Consider the following 16,649-nt stretch of genomic DNA (forward strand, 5'->3'; position numbering starts at 1 on the left):
GGACCCAGCACAGACCCCTGCGGGACCCCACTAACTACCCTCCTCCACTGAGAATACTGGCCACGCAATCCTACTCTCTGCTTCCTATCTTTCAACCAGTTCTTAATCCATAATAATACCCTACCTCCGATTCCATGACTCTGCAATTTCTTCAGGAGTCTTTCTTCGTTGTTTTCTCTACTTGTTTTATTTTGTTAAAAAAAAAAAAGAGAACTTTGTTTCCCCCTCGTTCTTTTAGCGGGGGCGTCTCGTTGCGGCCTTGTGGCCGCGCGGTCGATTTATTTTTCGAGGTGTGATTTTTACCACCACCATCGATGACTTTGACTTCGCCGACGCGATTTTTCCGTCGATGTCCTCGAAGGTCCCGAGTGGATTTAAGAAGTGTGGTCGGTGCAGCCGGCATATCTCGCAGACCGACACTCACGCTTGGTGCCTCCAGTGCCTCGGGCCGGAGCACGATACCAAGACGTGCACCTTGTGTCTCGGTTTACGGAAACAGACACAGGTGGCGAGGCAAGTTCTGCGGGACCGTCTTTTTGGAACTTGCGCTGGCCCCTCGATGTCGACTTCGACGGCATCAGTGTCGACGGCCGGATCTTCGGTACCGGTACCAATGTCCACGAAATCGGCACCGACGGCACCGACCCCAGGAGCACAGGTCCCGTTGGTCCGCCGGTCTTCCGGAGATGGCAGGGGTGAACGGCCGCGTGGGCAATCGGCCCCGGTCACTTCCTCTACCCAGGGCCCTTGGGACCGAACCCTGTCGGACCCGATCCCTCGAGGCCGAGAGGGATCTACCTCCTCCTCTTCGGTACCGCCGAGCGCCGATGACGGGCACCGAAAAAAGACAAAAAAGCACCGTCATCAGTCGCCCACGGCGCATGTGGCTACCGGCTCCAGACATGATTCGATGCCGAGGAAGCGGCAGCGCCGGGAGGAGCGTTCCCCCTTGGTGGTAGAGGTATCGCTACGTCAGGGCACCAGCACTTCGGTGCCGTCTCCTGGACCCGAACAGCTTCCGGCACCGGCAACTCTACCGGCCCCCTCGCCTTTCCCAACAGCGGGCCTGGACGAGTGCCTCCGAGCCATCCTTCCGGGGATCCTGGAAGGGCTGATGCGCCAGACTGTGCCGGCACCGGGGGTGCTTGCGCCCTCGGCGCCGTTGATGGAGGCGCCGGCGTGCTCTAGCCCGGTGCCGAGGCCTTCGACACCAACGCCGCTTGCGGTGCCGGTCTCGACCGCCACGCAGGTGGAGTCCCCGTCGACGTCGATGGAGGGAGCTTCATTCCCGCTGGCGCAGGAGTCCACCGCTCGACGACGCCACCGAGGACTCGGTGCCTCGAAGTCGAGCCGGGCCCGGTTGAGGTCTGAGCTACAGGAGCTCATGTCCGACACCGAGGAAGAGGCCTCGTGGGGGGAGGAGGAGGACCCCAGATATTTCTCCTCGGAGGAGTCTGTGGGCCTTCCCTCCGACACCACTCCTTCACCAGAGAGGAAGCTCTCGCCACCTGAGAGCCTCTCTTTTGCCTCCTTCGTCAGGGACATGTCTATTTGCATTCCCTTCCCCGTGGTCTCTGTGGATGAGCCGAGGGCCGAGATGCTCGAGGTCCTCGACTATCCATCACCACCTAGAGAGTCCTCCACGGTACCGTTGCATAATGTCCTCAAAGAGACACTGCTTCGGAACTGGTTGAGACCTTTATCTAATCCCACCATCCCCAAGAAAGCGGAGTCCCAATACAGGATCCACTCAGACCCAGAGTTAATGCGGCCTCAATTGCCTCATGACTCGGCGGTCGTGGACTCTGCTCTCAAGAGGGCACGGAGTTCGAGGGATACCGCCTCGGCGCCCCCGGGGCGGGAGTCTCGCACTCTGGACTCGTTTGGGAGGAAGGCCTACCAATCTTCAATGATCATGACCCGCATCCAGTCGTACCAGCTCTACACGAGCATACACATGCGGAATAATGTGAAGCAACTGGCGGACCTGGTCGACAAGCTCCCCCCGGAGCAGTCCAGGCCTTTTCAGGAGGTGGTCAGGCAGCTGAAGGCGTGCAGAAAGTTCCTGTCCAGGGGTATATATGACACCTGTGATGTGGCATCTCGTGCTGCGGCCCAAGGTATAGTGATGCGCAGGCTCTCATGGCTGCATGCCTCTGACCTGGACAACCGCACCCAGCAGCGGCTGGCCGATGTCCCTTGCCGGGGGGATAATATTTTTGGTGAGAAGGTCGAGCAGTTGGTGGACCAACTACATCAGCGGGAAACCGCCCTCGACAAGCTCTCCCACCGGGCGCCTTCAGCATCCACCTCAGAAGGTGGACGTTTTTCCCGGGCCAGGCGGGCTGCGCCCTACGCCTACAACAAGCGTAGGTACACCCAGCCGGCCCGAAGGCCTCTTCAGGCACAGGGACAGTCCCAGCGCGCTCGTTCCAATCAACAGCGTGCGCCTAAGCAGCCCCCGGCGCCTCCACAGCAAAAACCGGGGACGGGTTTTTGACTGGATCCATGGGAACATAGCCGCCATCAAAGTGTCCGTACCGGACGACCTGCCAGTCGGAGGGAGGTTAAAACTTTTTCACCAAAGGTGGCCTCTAATAACCTCTGACCAGTGGGTTCTCCAAATAGTGCGGTGCGGATACGCCGTGAATTTGGCCTCCCCTCCACCAAATTGTCCTCCGGGAGCCCAATCCTTCAGCTCCCAGCACAAGCAGGTACTTGCAGAGGAACTCTCCGCCCTTCTCAGCGCCAATGCGGTCGAGCCCGTGCCACCCGGGCAGGAAGGGCAGGGATTCTATTCCAGGTACTTCCTTGTGGAAAAGAAAACAGGGGGGATGCGCCCCATCCTAGACCTGAGAGGCCTGAACAAATATCTGGTCAAAGAGAAGTTCAGGATGCTTTCCTTGGGCACCCTTCTGCCAATGATTCAGAAAAACGATTGGCTATGTTCCCTGGATTTAAAGGACGCATACACTCACATCCCGATACTGCCAGCTCACAGACAGTATCTCAGATTCCGCCTGGGGACACGGCACTTTCAGTATTGTGTGCTGCCCTTTGGGCTCGCCTCTGCCCCACGGGTGTTCACGAAGTGCCTCGTGGTGGTCGCGGCGTATCTACGCAAGCTGGGAGTGCACGTGTTCCCATATCTCGACGATTGGCTGGTCAAGAACACCTCGGAGGCAGGAGCTCTCCGGTCCATGCAGTGCACTATTCACCTCCTGGAGCTGCTGGGGTTTGTGATAAATTACCCAAAGTCCCATCTCCAGCCAGTCCAATCTCTGGAATTCATAGGAGCTCTGCTGAATTCACAGACGGCTCAGGCCTTTCTTCCCGAAGCGAGGGCCCACAACCTCCTGTCCCTCGCTTCCCAGACCAGAGCGTCTCAGCAGGTCACAGCTCGGCAGATGTTGAGACTCCTAGGTCATATGGCCTCCACAGTTCATGTGACTCCCATGGCTCGTCTTCACATGAGATCTGCTCAATGGACCCTAGCTTCCCAGTGGTGCCAGGCCACCGGGAATCTAGAAGATGTCATCCGCCTCTCCATCAGTTGCCACAATTCACTGCACTGGTGGACCATTCGGACCAATTTGACCCTGGGACGCCCATTCCAAATTCCACAGCCCACGAAAGTGCTGACGACGGATGCATCTCGCCTGGGGTGGGGAGCTCATGTCGATGGGCTTCACACCCAGGGACTGTGGTCCCTCCAGGAACAGGATCTTCAGATCAACCTCCTGGAGCTCCGAGCGGTCTGGAACGCACTGAAGGCTTTCAGGAATCGGCTGTCCTGTCAAATTATCCAAATTCGGACAGACAATCAGGTTGCAATGTATTACATCAACAAGCAGGGGGGCACCGGATCTCGTCCCCTGTGTCAGGAAGCCGTCGGGATGTGGCGTTGGGCCTGCCAGTTCGGCATGCTTCTCCAAGCCACATACCTGGCAGGTGTAAACAACAGTCTGGCCGACAGACTGAGCAGAGTCATGCAACCGCACGAGTGGTCGCTCCATTCCAGAGTGGTACGCAAGATCTTCCGAGAGTGGGGCACTCCCTCGGTGGACCTTTTCGCCTCTCAGACCAACCACAAGCTGCCTCTGTTCTGTTCCAGACTACAGGCACACGGCAGACTAGCGTTGGATGCCTTTCTCCTCCATTGGGGGACTGGCCTCCTGTATGCTTATCCTCCCATACCTTTGGTGGGGAAGACCTTACTGAAGCTCAAGCAAGACCACGGCACCATGATTCTGATAGCGCCTTTTTGGCCCCGCCAGATCTGGTTCCCTCTTCTTCTGGAGTTGTCCTCCGAAGAACCGTGGAGATTGGAGTGTTTTCCGCCTCTCATTTCGCAGAACGACGGAGTGCTTCTGCACCCCAACCTTCAGTCTCTGGCTCTCACGGCCTGGATGTTGAGGGCGTAGACTTCGCTTCGTTGGGTCTGTCTGAGGGTGTCTCCCGTGTCTTGCTTGCCTTTAGGAAGGATTCCACTAAAAAGAGTTACTTTTTCAAGTGGAGGAGGTTTGCCGTTTGGTGTGAGAGCAAGGCCCTAGAACCTCGTTCTTGTCCTGCACAGAACCTGCTTGAATACCTTCTGCACTTATCAGAGTCTGGCCTCAAGACCAACTCAGTAAGGAATCACCTTAGTGCGATTAGTGCTTACCATCTTCGTGTAGAGGGTAAAGCCATCTCTGGAGAGCCTTTAGTCGTTCGATTCATGAGAGGCTTGCTTTTGTCAAAGCCCCCTGTCAAGCCTCCTGCAGTGTCATGGAATCTCAACGTCGTCCTCACCCAGCTGATGAAACCTCCTTTTGAGCCACTGAATTCATGCCATCTGAAGTACTTGACCTGGAAGGTCATTTTCTTGGTGGCAGTTACTTCAGCTCGTAGGGTCAGTGAGCTTCAAGCCCTGGTAGCTCATGCTCCGTATACTAAATTTCATCATACCGAGTAGTGCTCCGCACTCACCCTAAGTTCCTGCCAAAGGTGGTGTCGGAGTTCCATCTTAACCAGTCAATTGTCTTGCCAACATTCTTTTCCAGACAGCATACCCGCCCTGCTGAACGTCAGTTGCACACATTGGACTGCAAGCGAGCTTTGGCCTTCTATCTGGAGCGGACACAGCCCCACAGACAGTCCGCCCAATTGTTTGTTTCTTTTGACCCCAACAGGAAAGGGGTCGCTGTCGGGAAACGCACCATCTCCAATTGGCTAGAAGATTGCATTTCCTTCACTTACGCGCAGGCTGGGCTGACTCTTGAGGGTCATGTCACGGCTCATAGTGTTAGAGCCATGGCAGCATCGGTGGCCCACTTGAAGTCAGCCACTATTGAAGAGATTTGCAAGGCTGCGACGTGGTCATCTGTCCACACATTCACATCACATTACTGCCTCCAGCAGGATACCTGACGCGACAGTCGGTTCGGGCAGTCGGTGCTGCAGAATCTGTTTGGGGTTTAAATCCAACTCCACCCTCCAGGACCCGAATTTATTCTGGTCAGGCTGCACTCTCAGTTAGTTGTTCTTCGTAGGTCAATTTCTGTTATACCCTTGCCGTTGCGAGGTTCAATTGACCTGGGTTCTTGTTTTGAGTGAGCCTGAGAGCTAGGGATACCCCAGTCGTGAGAACAAGCAGCCTGCTTGTCCTTGGAGAAAGCGAATGATACATACCTGTAGCAGGTGTTCTCCAAGGACAGCAGGCTGATTGTTCTCACCTACCCTCCCTCCTCCCCTTTGGAGTTGCGTTTTTACTCATTCTTTGGCTTGTCATTCAACTGAGCGGGAAAGTTTTGTTCCGGTTGGTGGGGGCTGCCATGGACGTCAACCCAGTCGTGAGAACAATCAGCCTGCTGTCCTCGGAGAACACCTGCTACAGGTATGTATCATTCGCTTTCCATGCATCCTCCATATATCCATAAAGAAATATTTCCTTAGATTACTCATGACTATTACCTTTCACAGTTGTTCTAGACTCCTTGTTTCAGAGTGTCCTTTTAATCTAGAGGCCTGCCTTGTGTCACTTATATATTTAAATATCTTTTTGCAGGGTCGGTCTCCAGAACTGCACATAGTACTCTAAATGAGGTCCCAACAGAGACTTATACAGAGGTACTATCACCTCTTCTTTTTTTTTTTTTCCTGCTGTCTGTTCCTAGTTTTGCCATTGCCTTTTCTACCTGTTTGACCATCTTAAGATCATCATATATGATTATTCCTAGGTCATTTTCTTCTTTCATGCACAGAAGTACTTCAATCCCTATACTGTACTGCTCCCTTGAGTTTTTCACCACAAATGCATGATCCTGTATTTTTACTGGAAAGCTAAGCTGTATAATTCTAGACCATTCTTCAAGCTTCTCTACAGCTCTCCTCATGTTTTCCATACCATTCAGGGCATCTACTCTGTTATAAATTTTGATATCATCCGTAAAGAGGAAATCTTACCAGACAGCCCTCCCGCTATATCGCTTAACAAAAATGTTAAAAAGAACTGGACCAATCTCTGCAGCACATCACTGGTAATGCCATTATCCATAGAGTGAACTCCATTTACCACTATCCTCTATTGCCGCTCAGTTTTTAACCAGTCAGTCATGTTAAACGCGCAGGACGTCAGACTGAGTTCCAAATTCTGAGTCTGACGTCCTGCACGTTGTACGTGCAGGACGTCAGACTCAGAAGAACAGGAAGCATTGCAACTTGCATCCTGCACGGAAGAGAGGACTTCGGCTGGCGGGGGCTTGGGGTGCCCCGCCAGCAAAGATCGGCGACAGGTTGTGGCGGGCGGGGGAGGTGGAAAGGGTCGATGGTAGGGGGGTCCAGGGCGAAATCTGCGAGGGCCCAGGCCCCTGTGGCCCCACGCAGATACACCCCTGCTGTCAAGACCTACCTCTAGTAACTTGGATCCTGAAATCCAGTGGATTCCAGAAACTGCCCTGTCCTCTGTTTTAGAAGTATTTCCATTAATTTACTTACCACAGAGGTCAGACTAACCAGCCTGTAGTTCCCAGCCTCTGCCTTACTTCCACTTTTATGAACAAGGACTACACCTTCCCATATTCAGTCCTTCAAGGCCACTTTTGACTCTATGGGGATAATTTTATGAAGTAAATTTTGTGCGTATATTGAATTACCCCATGCATAGAACATAAGAATAGCCATACTGAGTCAGACCAATGGTCCATCTAGCCCAGTATCCTGTTTCCATCAGTGGCCAATTCAGATCATAAATACCTGGCAGAAACCCAAATAGTAGCAACGTTCCTTGCTACCAACCCCAGCGCAAGCAGTGGCTTCCCTACGTCTGCCTCAATAGCAGACTATGGACTTCTTCTCCTGGACTTGTCTAAACCTTTTTTAAATCAAGATATGCTAGCCGCTGTTACCACATCCACTGGCAATAAGTTCCAAAGCTTAACTATTTCTTGAGTGAAAAAATATTTCCTCCAATTTTTTTTAAGTATTTCCATGTAACTACATTGAGTATCCTCTAGTCTCTCTACTTTTTGAAAGAGTAAAAAATAGATTCACTTCAACTTGTTCTACTCCACTCAGGATTTTGTAGACAATTATATCCTTCCTCTGCCATCTCTTTTCCATGTTAGAAAGCCCTAACCTCTTTAGCCTTTCCTCATATGAGAGGAGATCCATCCCCTAATTCCTAGCATCCTCTTTGATTTTTTCGCCGCTGCTGCAGACTGAGCAGAAGATTTCAGTGGGTTGTCTACAACAACACCTAGATCTTTTTCTTGAGTGCTGACCCCAAAAGTGGACCCTAGCATCAAGTATCTATGATTTGGGTTATTCGTCCCATTGTGCATCACTTTGCATTTGCCCGCATTATTTTTTTAATCAAATTTTATTATACATATCACAAGTATGCACTTAATTAATACAGAATAGCAAAAAAACACAAAAGATAAAGGCAGATCACTAAGAAAAAAACATAATATTCTTCCTTACACCACAAACATGGGGAAGTGGATCCTAAAATAGGATAAGGAAACCCACAACGAATAAACAAACTATACAGGCTAACATGATTAACCCCGTGAACATCCCTTTTTGCAGTCCACATTAAATTTCATATGCCATTTGGAAGCTATGTCTTCCAGTTTCCTAAGGGCTTTCTGCAATTTTTCACAGTCCACATGTATTTTAACAACCTTGAATAGTTTTGTGTCATCTGCAAATTTAATCACCTCGCTTGTCATTCCAATTTCCAGATCATTTATAAATATGTTAAATAGCACTGGTCCCAGTACAAATCCCTTTGGAACTCCACTATTTACCTTCCTCCATTGAGAGAAATGGCCATTTAACCCTAGTCCAATAACCAGTTCCTAATTCACAACAGAACATTAAAGAGTTATGGGATAGGAGGCAATGTTCTCAGGAGTCTCCCATGAGGAACTTTGTCAAAAGCTGTCTGAAAATCTAGATAACTACATCAACTGACTCACCTTTATCAACATAGCACATAAGCACAGCCACGCTGGGAAAAGACCAAAGGTCCATCAAGCCCAGCACTCTGTCTCTGACAGCGGCCAATCCAGGCCCCAAGAACCTGGCAAAAACCCAAAATTTAATAACGATCAATGGACTTTTCCTTCAGGAATCTATCCAGTCCCCCTTTAAACTCAGCAAGGCCAGCTGCCGTCACTACCTTTTCCGGCAATGAGTTCCAGAGTCTAACTACGTGCTGAGTAAAGAAAAACTTTCTCCGATTTGTTTTAAGCCTACCACATTGTAATTTCATCTTGTGTCCCCTGGTTCTATTATTGTTAGAAAGTGTAAACAAACGCTTCACATCTGTCCGCTCTACCCCACTCATTATCTTGTAAACCTCTATCATATCACCCCTCAGCCGCCTCTTCTCCAGGCTAAAGAGTCCTAGCCGTCTTAACCTCTCCTCATAGGGTAGTCATCCCATCCCTTTTATCATTTTTGTCGCCCTTCTCTGCACCTTCTCCAATTCCTTTATATCTTTCTTGAGATGAGGCGACCAGAACTGAACACAATACTCCAGGTGCGGTCGCACCATGGAGTGATATAATGGCATTATAACATCCTCATGTTTGTTTTCCATCCCTTTTCTAATAATACTCCCAACATTCTGTTCGCCTTCTTAGCCGCCACAGCACATTGAGCTGAAGATTTCAACGTCCTGTCCACAATTACTCCCAGATCCCTTTCTTGATCTGTAACTCCTAAAACGGAACCTTGCATAACATAGTTGTAATTCGTGTTCCTCCTTCCCACATGCATCACTTTGCACTTGTCAACGCTGAACTTCATCTGCCATTTGGACACCCAATCCCCCAGTCTCATGAGGTCTTCTTGTAATCTTTCACACTCCTCCTGCGACGAGATGACCCTGGATAACTTTGTGTCATCTGCGAATTTAATTACCTCACTAGTTACTCCCATCTCAAGGTTATTTATAAATATGTTAAAAAGCAGCGGTCTCAGCATAAACCCCTGAGGGGCCCCACTAACTACCCTTCTCCATCGAGAATAATGACCATTCAACCCTACTCTCTGCTTCCTATCTTTTAACCAGCTCTTAATCCATAATAATACACTGCTTCCGATCCCATGAGTCTCCAGTTTCCTTTGGAGTCTTTCATGAGGCACTTTGTCAAATGCCTTCTGAAAATCTAGATACACAATATCCACCGGCTCCCCTTTGTCCACATGTTTGTTCACCCCCTCAAAAAAATGCAGTAGATTTGTGAGGCAAGACTTCCCTTCACGAAATCCGTGCCGACTTTGTCTCAGTAGCCATGCTTTTGTATGTGCTCTGTAATTTTATTCTTAATAATAGCCTCCACCATTTTTCCCGGCACCGACGTCAGACTCACCGGTCTATATTTTTCCGGATCTCCTCTGGAACCCTTTAAAAAAATCGGCGTTACATTGGCCACCCTCCAATCTTCCAGTACCACACCTGTTTTTAGGGATAAATTGCATATTACTAACAGTAGCTCCACAAGTTCATTTTTTAGCTCTATTAATACTCTGGGATGAATACCATCCGGTCCCGGTGAATTACTACTTTTCAGTTTGCAGAACTGCCTCATTACATCCTCCAAGTTTACAGAGAAATCATTTAGTCTTTCTGACTCGTCCGCTTCAAATACCTTTTCTAGCACCAGTATCCCTCCCAAATCCTCCTTGGTGAAGACCGAAGCAAAGAATTCATTCAATTTCTCCGCTATGGCTTTGTCTTCCCTGATCACCCCTTTAACACCACAGTCGTCCAGCAGCCCTACTGATTCTTTAGCCGGCTTCCTGCTTTTAATATACCTAAACAATTTTTGCTATGTGTTTTTGCTTCTCACGCTAACTTTTTTTCAAAGTCCTTCTTAGCCCTCCTTATCTCCTTTTTGCATTTGGCTTGACATTCCTTATGTTTTATCTTATTGTCTTCAGTCGGTTCCCTTCTCCATTTTCTGAAGGATTGTTTTTTTGGCTCTAATAGCTTCCTTTACCTTACCGTTTAGCCGTTCTGGCTGACGTTTAGTCTTTTTTTCCTCTCTTTCTAATACGTAGAATATATTTGTCCTGTACTTCTAGGATGGTGTTTTTGAACAGCATCCATGCCTGATTCAAGTTTTTTACCCTTTCAGCTGCTCCCTTCAGTCTTTTTTTCACCGTTCTTCTCATTTTAGTGTAATCTCCTTTTCTAAAGTTAAACGCTAGTGTATTTGATTTCCTGAGTTCACTTACTTCGTAGCCAATATCAAAACTGATCATATTATGATCACTGTTATCAAGTGGCCCTCGCACCGTTACCCCCTGCACCAGATCATGAGCTCCACTAACGATTAAGTCTAGTATTTTTCCATCTCTTGTCAGCTCCTGAACCAGCTGTTCCATGAAGCTGTCCTTGATTTCATCAAGAAATTTCACCTCCCTTGCGTGTACCGATGTTTCATTAATCCAGTCTATTCACGCCTTCAAAGAAATGAAGCAGATTGGTGAGGCAAGACTTTCCTTGGCTGAATCCATGCTGACTGTCCCATTAAACCATGTTTATGTGCTCTGTTATTTTATTCTTTACTAGTGCAACCAAGCCCGTTTCATCAAAAATGAAACGGGCCCTAGGAAGGCTCTCGTCTAAGCGATTTCTCTCCCCTGTCCCGCGATTCTGACCTCCTCCATGTGCGATTCTCCTCTGCCCTGCCATCCCCTCCGTGTCCCGTAATTCTGGCATTCCCTCCATGTCCAGCAATTCTCCTCTTCCCTGCCCTTCCCTCCATATCCCAGGATTCTGGCCTCCCCTCCATGTCCAGCGATTGTCCTCTACCTTGCCCTCTCCACCATGTCCCGTGATTCTCTCCTCTCCTCCCATCCCCTCCATGTCCAGCGATTCTCCTCTGCCCTGCCCTCCTATCTGTGTCCCGCAATTCTCTCCTCTCCTACTACTACTACTAATAATTTCTATAGCGCTACTAGACGTACGCAGCGCTGTACACTTGAACATGAAGAGACTGTCCCTGCTTGACAGAGCTTACAATTTAATTAGGACAAACAGGACATCCCTCCCATCCCATCCATGTCCTGCGATTCTGTCTTCCCCTCCATGTCCAGTGTTCCGTTGCCTTCACTTGCTTGCGTTCGTAACATTCCCTTCCCTCTCACTGTTCTGCCCTCCTCTGATGTCATTTCGTCTTTATGCGAGGGCGGGACAGTGAGAAGGAAGGGAACGCTGGAGGCTTGCTGACGTCAGGATGTTACGAACCCAGCCAGCCATAGAACGTTGAGGGACAAATTATTATATCTGATAATAGTTTCCACTATTTTCCCCGGCACTAACATCCATGCTTACTGGTCTGTAATTTCCTGGATCACCCCAGAACCCTTTTTAAAATTTGGTATTACATTGGCCACCCTCCAATCTTAATGTACCACAGATGATTTTAATGGCAGGTTACACTTCACTAACAGCAGATCAGCAATTTCATGTTTGAGTTCTTTTAGAACCCTTGGATGCATGCTGTCCGGTCCAGCTGATTTACTACTCTTTAATTTGTCTATTTTTCTTAGTACATCTTCCAGGTTCACCGAGATTTCTTTCAGTTCCTCAGCATCATCACCTTTGAAAAACATTTCTGATACAGGTAGATCCCTTACATTGTCTTTCATAAAGATGGAAGCAAAGAATTTATTCAGTCTCTCTGCTATGGTCTTATCCTCCCTGGGTGCCAGTTTTGCTCCTTCATGGTCCGTCGGTCCCACAGATTTCCTCACAGGCTTTCTGTTTCTGATGTACCTGAAAAAGTTGTTACTGAAAGTTTTTGCCTCTTCAGCAAGTTTCTTCTCATGTACTCTTTTAGCCTTCCTTTTCTTTATCAATGCTTTACATCTAACTCAGCAGTGCTTATGTTGCTTCTTATTTTCTTCATTTGGGTCCTTTTTCCATTCTTTGAAGGATGTTCGTTTGGCTCTAATAACCTCTTTCACTTCACCTTTTAACCATGCTGGCCGTCATTTTCTCTTCTTTCCATCTTTGTAAATACCTGGAATGCATCTGGTCTGGGCTTCTAAGATGGTATTTTTAAATAATGCCCATACCTGATTTAAAGTCCAAACCTTTGCAGCTGATCCTTTTTAGCTTCTTTTTAACCATTTTCCACATTTTATCATAGTCGACCTTATGAAAATTAAATGCTGCTACAGTAGATTTCCTTTGTGGTTTCACTCCAAGCTTGATCAGGTTATGATCACTGTTTCCCAACAGATCCAACACCGATACCTCTTGTACTATGCCCTGCATTCCACTAAGGACTATATCTGAAATGGCTCCTCCTCTAGTCGGTTCCTAGACCATTTGCCCCAAGAAGCATTCATTTATTATGTCTAGGAATTTTATCTCCCTAGCGCTTCCCGATGTAACTTTTACCCAGACAACAATGGGGTAATCAAAATTACCCCTTTATTATAGTGTTGCCCAATTTGCCAGCTTTTCTAATTTCTGTACACATTTCTTCTTCATCTGTCTGTCTGTTCTGTCCTGGTGGATAGTAGTACATCCCTACAAGAATATTCCTTCCCTTCACACATGGAATTTCTCTCCATAATGATTCCACACTGCTATCTGTTTCATGTAGAATGTTTATTTTGTTTGACTCAATTCCCTCCTTAATATATAGTGTACCCCCTCTAATTTGATCTACTATCATTGTTTTATAATTTGTACCCTGTTAACACAATGTCTCGTTGATTGTTCTCCTTCCACCAGGTCTCTGAGATGCCTATTATATCTACCTCATAATTTCATGTTATATACTCTAACTCTCCCATCTTATTTTTTAGGCTTCTAGAATTTGTACGAAGACACTTTTTTTCCTTGCATCTTCAAATTTCTTAGAAGTTGATGGGGATAATGCGCATCGTTTACACTGTTTTCTCCTTAAACACACCTGGCTTTCTTTCACCATTGTTGAAACCTCTCTATTGGGATTCCTAAATGTTCTGTTTCACTAGTATCCTTCAAAGATACACCACACCGGACCATGCGCTCTGTCTGCTTTTCCTCCCATTGTAGTTTAAAAGCTGCTCTATCTCCTTTTTAAATGTTATCGCCAGTAGCCTGGTTCCATTCCAGTTAGGGTAGAGTCCATCCTTTCGGAACAGGCTCCCCCTTTCCCAGAATGTTTCCTAGTTCCTAACAAATCTAAATCCGTCATCCCTGCACCATCATCTCAACCATGCATTGAGATTTCTTATGTTCTTATGATGTTATGACCCCTTTTTGTAAAGTCATTAAGCGAGTGATCTTCCTTAAGAAATATTCACATATAGAATTGTCATTCTGTTTTTTTCACCCTGTAATTGTTTATGGTATGTCTGTGAAGATTAAGGTCCTTAATTTGTGGAAATTATTCTAAAAAGATGGAGAATAAAACTGAGAATATTGTAATGCATCTGCTTAACTCCATGGTGTGCTTATAAACTCTGGCCCAGAGCTCATACTGCAGAAAGTTGGGATCTGCAGAAGAAGAAGAAGATGCAGAAAAGATGGAGCTGATGAGGCAAAGGTGATTGCATGAAGGAAACAGTTCCAAAACTTGCCACCCGATATTTAATCACAACGGTCAGTTTAGGCAAAATGATGGATGCCACAGTTAAAATGAAACCAGATATTTAGCACTGATCCCAGATATTGGCTAGTGTTGGTTGAGCTCTGAAAATTTTTATTTCACTAGAGAGAATGATTTCTGCTCTGTTATGTTATACAGGATTTATTGTCCACATTTACAAACTATCATAAATGAAATAATGTAATCATAATTACGCCAAATTAATTCAAATATTCATGGTATGATTGCTTTAAGAACTTTACAAAATACCTGATAGTTCCTGAGCATACGTAATTCTAAAGGTAAAGATGCTCCCAGGATGGTAAAATAATCCCACATTTTGCTGGGGTTATTTTACTGGGTATGTGTCTTTAGTATGCACCCAGTGTTCACTGCAAGCCATGTTATACAGTTTACATAGTAATGAACTGCTTTACGTGCATTTTCATGTTTTGCATCTCCTTGTTATGTATCATGGTAACCTACTTAATAGTGCGTTAGGGCACTGAAACCTGCGTTAGAGCCCTTTAATGCGCGTCAAGGGGCAAATAATGTGGATTAGTTCCCTAAGGCAGCTTGATAAGTACACTCTAAATCATATCTCTTAAATTTTGAGTTTCAAAAAGGTTTGACCAAGTTTCTGGAGGCCAAGTCAAGTAAACATTATTAGCTAGGTAGCTTTTCAGATTGCATCTCTTACTTTTGGGAGTGAATAACATTAAATACATTTCCCCATTAGGATGTGCTAAATACATCCAGTGACTTAGATTGGTCATTGTTAGAGAAAGGGTGTTAGGTTCAGTGGATCCAGCATGACACTTGTGTTTTTGGAATGAAGGTTAGCTGTGCAGCATTTTTTGTGAATTTATGGAAAACAGAAAGCAGGCACAGGGTAGCGCTACTGCTCTTTTAGATTTTCAGAGCATTTATTGCTTCGAGATGGCTCCTTCAGTTTCTTTTACACTTGTTTGCTGACTCCATAAAACTCAAATCCGCCAACTGCCCTGACGTTCATTAACTCTTATCACTTCAGTAGCCTGAAACCAATTACTTAAACATACAGCAATCCTGCTTATAGCCATCAGCAGTGTTTTCAAAAAAAGCTTAAAATCGCTTTTTGTCCTCAAGCAGGAAATGGATGTTTTGCCCTTGTGGAAGTGAATTCAAGGAGAATTAAAAAGGAGGAGTTTCCTAGAGCTGAAGACAGACGGCTTGATAGAAACAGGTGTGTGTGTGTGAAAAACCTGAAAGCTTCTTTTTGAAATTCTTATTCTAGACCATCCTAATATTCCCAAAACTCAGGGTCTGTAGCGAATAGATGGATTGTGTCCAAGAGGCACCAAAATCAGATTGCCACCTGCCCCAGAAAAATAAATTACATGTTACATCCAGCACATGGGGCATTCCTTGCTGCAGTTGGCATGCTTGCAGACAATCCTGAAGGAGGAATAGCCTAGTAGTTAAAGCAGGGAAGCTAGAGTTCAGGAGTGGAGGAGAAGTAAGTCTAATGGTTATTGCAGTAGCCTGAGAACCTGAGGAACGGGGTTCAGTTCCCACTGCAGCTCCTTGTGACTCTGGGAAAGTCACTTAACCCTCCGTTGCCCCAGGTACACAATAAGTACCTGTATATAATTTGTAAACCCTTTGAGTATAACCACAGAAAGGAGGTATATCAAATCCCATCCCCTTTCCCTTTCAAATCCTGTGTCTTCCACACATGCTCCTTGTGATGTTCACCCTCCAGTGCTTCAGGTGCAATTTGGACTGTAAGCCAGTTTGGGCAGGAAAATGACATGTACCTGAATGTAACTCATCTTGAGCTCAGATTTGAAGAGGTGAGTAATTAAAATCCAAGAGAATATTTTAATGCAATTTAACATGTGCACACACAGCAACCTTTTCTCTGCCGCCTTATAAAAAGGTACAAGTGGCAGTTAGCTAAGCAAAACAAGATGGGTCTCAATCAGCAGATAACCTTTCATTTTTTATTTTCATTTAGCTCAACTTTTTTCAATAGTAGCTCAAGGAGAGTTACATTTAGGTACACTAGGAATTTCCCTGTGCCAGAGGGCTTACTTTCTAATAACTCTTCTGAGGAAGGGAGACAGAAACATCCCCACCCTCACCCCCCATATTCAAAACCATTTAACCAGCCAGAAATGGCACCTGGCTGGTGAAAGGGCACTTAACTGGCTATATCGTGCAATATAACCGGCTATCCCTGAATATTCAATTCATATCCGGCTATTATAAGCAGCCACATTGGGCTGCTTAAATAGCTGGTATATCTTTAGCCGGTTTAAAGTTAACCAGCTATCTTCGAATATCGACTTAGCAGGTTAACTTTAAACTGGCTAAAAATAAACTAGATATTCAATGCCAGTAATTGGAAACTAGCCTGGCACTGAATATCCGGGCTGACTGTGGGAGTTACCGCATACAGTTCAAGCTTCTCCTTCTTACCTACAAATGCACTCAGTCTGCAGCCCCTCATTACCTCTCTACCCTCATTTCCCCTTATGTTCCCGCCCGTAACCTCCGCTCACAGGACAAATCCCTCCT

This window comes from Microcaecilia unicolor, chromosome 12 (assembly GCF_901765095.1).
Source record: "Microcaecilia unicolor chromosome 12, aMicUni1.1, whole genome shotgun sequence".
Classification (NCBI taxonomy): Eukaryota; Metazoa; Chordata; class Amphibia; order Gymnophiona; family Siphonopidae; genus Microcaecilia; species Microcaecilia unicolor.